The following is a 10,873-nucleotide window of genomic DNA, read 5'->3' on the forward strand; positions in this document are numbered from 1 at the left end:
TCTACGTTTCTACCCTCACCTATGGTCATGAACTTTGGGTCATGACTGAAAGAACGAGATCCCTGATATCTGCTTCCTCCATAGGGTGGCGGGGCGCTCCCTTAGAGATAAGGTGAGGTGGCTTGGCCATCTGAAAATGTTGACCTGATGGTGGCGCTAGATGAAAAATGAAACTCACTTATTACTGTTGATCCTCAGGGTAACACGACACGTCTGAAATATTTCTGCGTGAATAATGTGGTGGAGCAGCATCGTCCTCATCTCAGTCAGACTTTACTTCACATGGCCATAAACCTTCAGGGATGTTTCAGTTATTTTTAACATGTTTGGATTCATCTGCTGTCCTCAGTACAGGCAGACCTCACAACAAATACCCATAGAAGTAAGCTTTTCTATTCTTTTCTATTATAAGGTGTTGAGATGAGGATATTTACTGGGTTATTCTGTAATCTATTGTGTCAGTTCATAAAGAAACCAGGTTGTCTGTGTGTGTGTGTCTGGTCTGTGACATTAAATGTGGGTTAGGATCTGATAGCTTTCCCAGTGTTCCCAGTGCTTCCTGCATGCTCACCTGCCTCAGATTCAAGTTTAATCCAAATGTGTTTGTGCACTCAAACATACATACATACATACACACACACTGACAACCTTTTGTTGCTTGCATCAATAAAAATTACTGTTGAATGTGACTGAAGTCACTACAGTGACACTTGGATTCTCTGTATTACAACTTAATTAAAGAGTTTGGTCTAGACCTGTTCTAATTGGAAAGTGTCACGAGATAACTTTTGTTGTGAATTGGCACTATATAAATAAACTGAATTGAACTGAATTGAAAATGAGGCTGTTAACAATCACAAACTTCACTTGTGTGTGTGTGTTTGAGCTTCTATTACGGGGACACACACCCTCTTTCTATTATGAATTTTTCATTCATGTTTTTTTTTTTAATTTGTAAAACCTAAGAGGGATTGGTGAGATGGATGTTATCGCAGCAGCGGTGGGTGGTCCAGTTGTGACTGAACAGGAACTCCCAGTAGCTTCTGATCACCTTTTTGTTTTGATGCCCATTAACTGTGCTGTCCTGTTCATGTGCTCTTCAGTGGCTGTGCATTCCAGTATACGTCCACTGCAGGACCAGCCTTTATGTATATTCAGGTCTGGCACATTTGTGCCTGAACTTCCAGCATTAGCGTCCACATTTTCTCACAAATCACCAGCACTGGACAATGTTGAGCATATCATAACGAATGAGGCTTGTTTGAGTTTACTGTCTGCCTTCATGATCCCTTAATAACTAAGAGTAGTACAACAGAAGTAACCATGAATAATGTCCTGAATAGTGTGGGGAACATATGTAATACTGTACATGTACTGCTCACCATGTAAACTCTTAACATACTGCACCACTCCAGAAAGGAATTTTGAAAATCCAAAAATATTATTGATAAAATTTATTGATGCTATACACAAAATTAAATAATTCTTCAAAAGAAGTTTTTTCAGTGAAAAATGGCCACAAGACATCAGCCAAAACTTGCTTTTGAAGTCAGACTCAATTGGCCATTTGAGTAACTGCAATTTTCAGCACTTGTTTGTTGGCTTAATGTTTCCAGACCAAAAAGCCAAGTCTGCATGGTTTTGTTGAGTAGAATGAAGTCATTTAGTTTTCATTCAAAACTAAAAGCTCTTTTCATGCATGAGGACCTAAAGTGGGTCATGAAGCAGGTTTCATTAAGCAGGATCCCTGGGAAGATACTGACATCTGGGTCACAGAGAAGTTGTGACCTCTTGCCAGTAACTCTTCATACTGGTGCTCAGTGACATGAGAAAACCCAAAGTAATGTTAACTAAACTGAGACTGACAGCTTTCATCTTTAATCAGCTGGAGAAAAAGTTTGTATTGTGACAGTAATAGTGGTGTGTTGTCCATGAAACACCAGTGAAGTTCGCAGTTCGTGCTCTTCTCCCTTTTCACATTTCCAGTTTTTGCTGATATGTTCCTTCTTCTCTCTTCTCTTCAACCTGTAACTTCACATCAGTGAATGTTTTGCGGTCATTTGTCATTTTAATGATCTCTTACAGACTTACGAGTGGACAGAAATGTTCCATCCCACACATGTCAGTTATACCAGATGTGGTGGCCTGAGTCCTGGTCCCTCAGGCCACATCTCAACAACTAAAATCTGAAATGTGAGTTCAGCTCCCCTTCAGAATGAACTGTAGTTACGTTCCTGTTATGGATGACTAGGTACCAAAAGGAAACTACATTTCAATCACTTTGTGATTGGGGGTAATTATCTGCTCTGACGTACATTCTGGATACGCGATGAGAAAATATATTGTTTTCACTGTTTGGGTCAACTACTCCATTTAAATAAACATGAAAACAAAAGTGTGTTTTCTACCCAGATTTGATCTCTGGGTGTCACAAAGAGTCTTCCAATTGTAAGATCTGCATGTAGGAAACCATCATGTGAGGTAAGCTAAGTCAGGGATCTGGGTATAAAATATGATCTGACTGTGTTTAAAGAGAAAGTTTTATTTGACATGGCAGCTGTCAAGCCAGCACTGTTTGCTTTTAATGTAATAACCCTAACCCCTGTAATAACTGGTTTAATATTGTAATCATATTCACACATATTCACTAACCCTAACCCTCTCTATGCACTGCTTTATGTGTTCATAAAGCAGTGCATAACTTTGACAAGTCATCAGAGCTCAGGTTCTCTGCCTCACTTATTCTGTCCACAGTGAAAGTGAGAATTTAACCTCCTTAAGTTCTTGTCAACAGATGTCTTCCCCTGCCAGCCCTTGTCACACAAAATTAAATTCATGTTGGATGATTCTGTATAATACAATTCACATCCAGCACTGATTTTCAGAGCCAACGTGGAAACTGCTGCAGTGAGGCAACAACAATTAATGGCAGCTTGGTTTAGGTATGCTTAAAGCTTAAAGTCAACAACTATTGGACATGTGAGAGCTACCTGCTATTTTCAGACTGACTTTAGTTTTGAGTGAAAACAATAATCAGGTCTTAAAACCTCCAGCAATATGCGAAAACAAAAATGCTGGGTTGTAATTTTAAGATGAATATACTTCCCCTATTTTGATACCATATTTTTTCTTCTTTCTTTGCAATGATCATGACAACAGGTAAAATAGTTTCCTATCTCTTATGTAGTGTTCTGGTGTCTGATAAAACTGAAACACACAAATCTCAAACCCTGACACAACCAGTGAGAGCTCATGTTTCATTGATGTGACTGACTAAGCCCCCAACCCCATCCTTAATCCCCACCTTGACCCCCAACCTCCCACAGACAAAGTTGGTCATGATCTTTGGATCAGGAAAGGAAAGTGACATATTTTGTCATTGGAGGGAACTCACTCCAATGAAATTTGTTCTCTGCATTTAACCCACCCAAGTGACGTGCACACACACAGCAAACCCGGGGCAGTGGGCGACCGCGAAATGTCTCATCTCAATGCCCTGTGAAATTTAATAAAGAAAAAAGTTAATTTCTTCAGTAGGTGCCTTTAATCAAAGAATAAAATCCAGTCAGACATTCTACAGTTGTCAGTTATTGGTTATTCAGTGTTTTTGTGTGCAAGACTGTTTGTTTCTGTCATGATGATGAATAAAAACTACGCTCACTGAAATGTTATATGTGAAGCTCCTGAATTCAATAATGAACGCTCTCAGTTTTTTGTGTGTCCATCTGCTGTGTTACAGGGACAGACTGAAGGTTTTATTCCCAACAATGGATCATGTTTGTGGTTTATTTTAATTTCAGCCTTTTGTCAGAGAGAACAAACTGTCTTTTGACACAAGTCTCTCAGTGTGTGGTTTGAGCTATAACCTTTAGCTGCTAACCAGTACCACTTCATCAGAGCTGTTCTGTCAGAGTGTTGGAGATGTGGGTGGACAAAGACTGTGAAAGTCTGTTTGTTCTTGAGCACAAGATTTTATCTCCACAAAAGAGCTGCATACATCAGGGGCTCGACCAAAACCTAAAGCTAGTTACAGGAACAGTTTTGAAAAATTCTCTTATTCATTTCTTGCTGATAGTTACAGAAAAGGACTGAAATTCCATTAATAAGAACCTATAGCCAACAGCTAGTTATCTTAGCTTAGCATAAAGACCACAAACTGTAGATGGAAGTGGATAATTTCGTGGATGAAAGGGACACGTGAAGCTCACTCAGTGAATGAACCCTGTAGCTGTTAAAGCTGTTCACGTGATTCCGCAGTCCTCCCCTCTGCCAACATGTACTTAGTGTCAAAGAGTTTCCTCCTCCAGCTTCCCTGTTAATTAATGCCTGGTGATTAACACTAACAGGAAGTTAGTGCTGCAGTGACTCAGTTGTCTTTTATTGATCAGTGACCAGGAGAGAGGCTCCCCCCCATGTTACACTGTTTTTGTCTACTGTTTGACAGAGGTGGTCGTTTTTGTTTCAGGCATCCATGTTTTGGTCATCACTGATTGTAAGTAGCAAATGTTTCTCTCTGACCAGTTTCTTTTAAATCCGTTAATAATTAGACCAGCAGTTTGTTTCTTTATGCAGCCTTCACTGTCCACAGACCAGCACGACGGCCTCCATGTTTATTATGTAACCGACTCCACTGACTTCATGATGACGTCTCTGATGTCCGAGTTTGTTCTTGTGCTAAAGTGTGCACAAACTGACATATCTTCAGTCCAACAAACACACACACACAAACACATGGCCAAAATCCCTGTTTCCTTTTCATGAACACATACACAATGTACCCTTTTAGCAGAGGAATAGAGTTACTCTGCAAAGAACTGAGTGTGTGTCTGTGTGTGCGTGTGTGTCTCTGTGTGTGCAGGTTTAACCTGATCTCTCAGGTAAGAAATGAGGATGTTACCCCACTGACAGTAAGTTCCACTGAAACACACACACACAGGGAGGATTAACTTCTCTAACTGGTTTGCCTGGAGCTGCTTACTGCTTATCTTAACCTTCAGCCAGAGTCAGAGAACAGACGCTGATGAGGGCATTTAATACAAAGTGATGCCCAATGAAAGCAAAAAAAGACGAACAGAAAATTTTCGAGAACCTCTGTACAGCATGTAGCGTGCAACATGTGTGTGTTAACATGATAAATCTATAAGAACAGTTTGTCCAAATAACAACAAAGTTTTCTAGTCTGTGTGTAAATCTGATGTCGCTCAGTTTTGGAAGGAAGACAAAACCAGTAAGAGACTTTTGTGATGACAGGATGTGGACTGTGTGTTTACAGACTCGTGAGGAGATTAAAGTTTGGAATGTAAAGCATTTAAATGATTTCCACAGGTGGGAGCAGTTCTTCAGCTCAACGAGATGGTTTAAAAACCTCTGGCCACGTTCAGAGAACACAACACATTAAAACAGATCTGGTTGAAATCATTCATGACTGCAAACACCTGGCACAAACATGCCAGGTGTGTCAGCTGCTGGCTCACACAGCACAGCGAGACATCTGTTACAGAGTTTACCTGACTCATCTCTGCTTACATAATACTGAGTTTTTATGTTGTGTATTTATGCTTCATTTGTGTTCACAGGTGGAACATTGGAATGAGGTTTGTGTACGACTGGAAATCCTACAGTCAGTGCTGGCCACAGCGCTTCAGAGAACAATGCAGTGATATTAGAGTTAGTGTTACAGCCCTCTCAGTCCTGTCTGCTGTCTCTGCAGGTACTGGAGGTGGGTGGGGTCACAGTGTGGAGAGACACCTGAGCTCATCAGCAGCACTGGCACATCTGAGCCCTTCAGAAACCTTCTGTGACTCTTCCTTTGGTTATCATTTGGTTTGTGTAGCTGCACCCATACACTGCTAATTCCACTGGCTGTACCTGCCACAATTAATGTACATCCCTTTGTAGGTTAATTTCTGTTTATTTAAAACAATAAATGATTTAATTGGCTTTGTTGTCTGCAGGCTGTGAGGCCCGGTTTGTGTCTTTGCTCTGCCTCTGACCATTTACTTGATTTTTAACTATAACAACACTTATTGTGATCCTGCAGACAGACAGTTCAACGCTCAACAGAGCTCAAGTCTGGGCTCTGGCTGGGCCACTCAAGGACATTCACAGAGTTGTCCTGAAGCCACTCCTTTGTGATATTGGCTGTATGCTTAGGGCCGTTGTCCTGTTGGAAGATAAACCTTCACCCCAGTCTGAGGTTCAGTGCAGTCTGGAGCAGCTTGTCAGCAAGAATGTCTCTGTACATTGCTGCAGTCATTTTTCCCTTGATGATTACTAGTCTCCCAGTTCCTGCTGCCACAAAAAACTTCCCCACAGCATGATGCTACCACCATGCTTCATAGTAAGAATAGCATTGGCCAGGTGATGAGCAGTGCCTGGTTTTCTCCAGACATGACGCTTGTCATTCATGCCAGAGAGTTCAATCTTTGTTTCGTCACACCAGAAAATTTTGGCAAACTCCAGGCGGGCTTTCATATGCATTTTACTGAACAGTGACTTCTATCTGGCGATACACACCTGATTGGCGGAGTGCTGCAGAAATGGGTGTCCGAAGGTTCTCCCCTCTCCACAGAGAAATGCTGGAGCTCTGTCAGAGTGACCATTGGGTTCTTGGTCACCTTCCTGACTAAGGCCCTTCTACCCCAATCACTCAGTTTAGTTGGGTGACCAGCTCTAGGAAGAGTTCTGGTGGTTCCATACTTCTTCTGCTTGCGGATTATGGATTATGGAGGCCACTGTGCTCTTGGGGACCTTTAATGCAGCAGAAATCTTTCTGTACTCTTCCCCAGATTTGTGCCTACACACAATCCTGTCTCTGAGGTCTACAGACAATTCAAGGATTCAAGGAGCTTTATTGTCATTTCACACATGTAGAAACATGAGATGGAACGAAATTAGTTTCCCCGGTCCCGGTATAAGCCCAATTACCTAACAAAATACCTAATGCAAATAAATATAAACAACACTATATAAATATAAAAAAAACCCCAATCAGAATAAGAGATATCCACAGTACTGCAATATTGTGCAAATGACATGGCTTGGTTTGTGCTCTGACATGCTGTCAACTGTGAGGACTTATATAGACAGGTGTGTGCCTTTCCAAATCATGCCCAGTCAACTGAATTTACCACAGGTGGACTCAACTCAAGTTGTAGAAACCTCTGAAGGTTGATCCATGGAAACAGGATGCACCTGAGCTCAATTTTGCATGTCACGGTAAAGGGTATGAAAACTGAAACATGAAAAATGTTAAATTTTTTGTTTTGTATTTTTAATAAATTTATAAAAAATTCAAGCAAACTTGTTTCACTTTGTCATTATGAGGTATTTTGTGTAGAATTTTGAGGAAGAAATTTAATTTAATCCATTTTGGAATAAGACTGTAACATAACAAAATATGGAAAAAGCGAACTTGAATTTCACTTCTTGAATTTCCCTCAGGATCAATAAAGTATCTATCTAGCTATACTTTCCGGATGCACTGTATAAACTCTCTTTCCAGTGTACCTGGCCAGTACAAGGTGCACACAGCCTTAACCCTCTCAGTGGTAGAAAATCTCTGCGGCCAAAATCTGATGTAAAGTCTGAAACTAGACGAGTGACGACTGCCGCAGTAACAAATTAATGGTGACGGACTGGGATGTTAGGATGTCCAAATACTTTTGCCTTATAGGGTATATAATACTTAAAACTGCACTAATGAACCTGCAGTAAACAACCTGCTCAGCATTGAGAGGCAAACAGATGTTAGCAGCCTGAGAACACAGTGAAAGACTAATGATGTTGATTTCTGCTGGATGTGTGAGTAGTGGGCTGAGCCAGTACCACACTGACACATTTGTCCACCACACATTATGTACTTTTTGAGAGTACCATGAGTGTATTCGTAATGAAGGAAAATCCTCATGGCGTAGCTACGTGAAGATTATTACAAAATGTTGTCTGTTATCAGAAGCATTGATCTGATGGGTTACAAACACTCCTGTGTTTGTTTTTTCTCACTCTTTAAGTCACATGACCTTGATCAAAGTTTATGTCTAACTCTTTTTGTTTCACAGGTTTGAAACCCCCAACAAATGTACATGTGGTATTTGCTATACTACTACAGTATATTTACACTCATCAACATACAAAGAGGCAGCAGGTAAGCTTCATATCTGGGTGTTTAAAACTTGTCCTGTTTCTTTTCCTACTGCCTGCAGGGAAAAACTCACTCTCACTTTTCATTTTTACTCATTCATCGTAGTATTTTCGGCTTTTGCTCTGCCTCGGGAGTTATTCTATTTCTCCCTCTCTGTGTTCCAAATCTCTCTTCCATTTTGGCCATCATGTTGGTGAAATCCTGTGTGTTCATTCTGCAAATGAATCAAATATAATTAAACTTCAACTTCAAACTTTATTTGCCAGTATATTTTTTACATACACGGAAATTCTTCTCTGCATTTCACCCATCACTAATTGAACATACATATGCAACATGCAGTGAAACACACAGGAGCAGTGGGCTGCTATTGTCAGGTGCCCGGGGAGCAATTGGGGGTTAAGTGCATTGCGCAGTGGCAGTGGGCAGTTGTGGATCAGCGGTTAGGGTGTCGGACCCGTAACCGGTGGATCGCTGGTTCGATTCCCCGTACCGGTGTCCATGGCTGAGGTACCCTTGAGCAAGGTACCTAACCCCCCCACTGCTCCCCGGGCGCTGCACGCGGTCGCCCACTGTTTGCTGTGTGTGTGTGCACGTCACTTGGGTGGGTTAAATGCAGAGCACAAATTTCGTTGGAGTGAGTTCCCTCCAATGACAAAATATGTCACTTTCTTTCTTTCTTTCTTTCAAGGGCAGCCAGCTAATGGGGGGCGGGGGCATTGATTAATCACTCCACTACACCCAAATTCGTGGTGAATTACTGAAGTACTTTCCATTTGAGTATTTTCATTTAATGCTACTTTATACATATACTACAATTCTGAGGCAAATATTGTACTTGTACTCAAATTAAGACAACAATGATAAATTTATAAAATACTTTGTTCACGATAAACTCTGTGATTTTGTCAGCATCAGCATTTTGTGACCCTTCATAAATATATACTCTTCAAATTATGTATTTTTTTAAAACCCATTTAAAAAAAATAAAATTGAGAAAAGTCTTAAGGACTAAAACTTTGTTTTTCTTTCATAAATCATGTGATAACCCCTCAGATTTATCTGATGACCCTTTGAGGAGGACTGAGCCTTAGTTTGGGAACAGAAGTAGCAAGTAAACAGTAGTGTGCAGCAGAAAGAGTACTTTTACATTGATACTGTGAGGACATTTAACAGAGAACGTGTTTATACTTCTCCTGAAGAAGGATTAATATTCTTTCAGCCATCATTTTTTTTTTTTTATTTTTTTTTAGAATTGCAGTTCACACCCATGACTCACTGGTTTCATCAAAGTGGTTTCCATTGTGACAGATGCTTACTGTGACTCAGCAAGGTGACCCACAGCGTGATGACAGCTGACTCATCTCAGTCACATGACCACGTGATTTTTACACCTGCACACAGCAAGTTGTGCCTCATATGGACACACTTCTCTTATTTTTGTTTTTTTGTTTGTTTGTTTTTATTAGCTTTGGGTTAATATTGGATGGTTAGAGATGATGTTACTCCGTGGTGTAACAGAAACTCTTGTCAGATTATAAAGATTTAATAAATGGTGTCTAAATCCTGAAACTAAATGACTGCTATTCATCCCATTGATCTTTCCACTGCATAAAGGCCAATAAAAAAGATGCAGTTTTTGACCTGTTAAGTTTTATGTGCAGTGCAGACACATGATGGCTACGTTGTGTTTGTCTGAAGGTGTTGAGGAAATGTTAGAAAGTACAACCACCAGTTTGACTCTCTTACACACCGAAAGAGCACGTAAGACTGTTGAAGTTTGGAATGAACATTTAAATGATCAAATGAAAACATTCTGTGGACATCCTCTCAGTGTTTACCCATGAAGAGTGTGTTCTGACCTACATTACTGCATCCCACAGGCAGACGGAGAACAACAGGTTTGACAACACTGTCATGCTGTCAATAATGCTTTATTTAGCACTGGTTAACCTGCCAGTCCAGTATGACTACTTTTTTTTCCACCTCATGACTGTAAACGAAATCGCTTTACAATTAGTGTGAGTCTTAGCAAAGTGGCCTTTAGTATTAACTTATTCAAATACTGCAGAGTGATGATGTCAAACAGGAGCTCACCATCGCAGATGCCGAGACCTCACCCTGTTGGGTAAATATTTGATCTCACATTCACACAAGCTCCTCACGGATGTTTACAGCCCATTTACGGACCTTCCTCCTCCACTTAAAAAGTAGAGTCAGACCTATATAGAAGCTTCTTTTCTGTCTTAACCAGAATTTTTCTGTTTTTGAAAGGTTGTGTGAAGTGTTGTGACTGTTTGACACTCCCCATTAACACAGAAACCATTTAGGACAGCCAAGATCAGAAACACTCTGTGTTAATTCTATTAATTCTGTCCTGTTGCCCAGGGGAGCAGAGATGATGAATCTGTCTCCTTCAGATTTTCTCTGTTTTATTAGACCATAAAGTCTGAAAACTGTCGAGCAACAAAATAATGATAATACAAGTCTGAAGACTGATCTGTGTGTCTGCCACATAATTAAGATAAGATAATAAGATAAGATAATCCTTTTTTAGTCCCATAACTGGGAAATTACAGTGTTTCAGCAGCAAACAGGAGGGTGCAAAACATGCAAGGATAAGGGAAGGATGAGCATTCAAAAAGAATAAATACACAGGAAACGAATACCTGCTGCTGTACACAGTACAGAAAAGAAAAATACTATTCACACTAGAGTCCCTCAAGTTAT

This window comes from Scatophagus argus, chromosome 3 (genome assembly GCF_020382885.2).
Source record: "Scatophagus argus isolate fScaArg1 chromosome 3, fScaArg1.pri, whole genome shotgun sequence".
NCBI lineage: Eukaryota > Metazoa > Chordata > Actinopteri > Scatophagidae > Scatophagus > Scatophagus argus.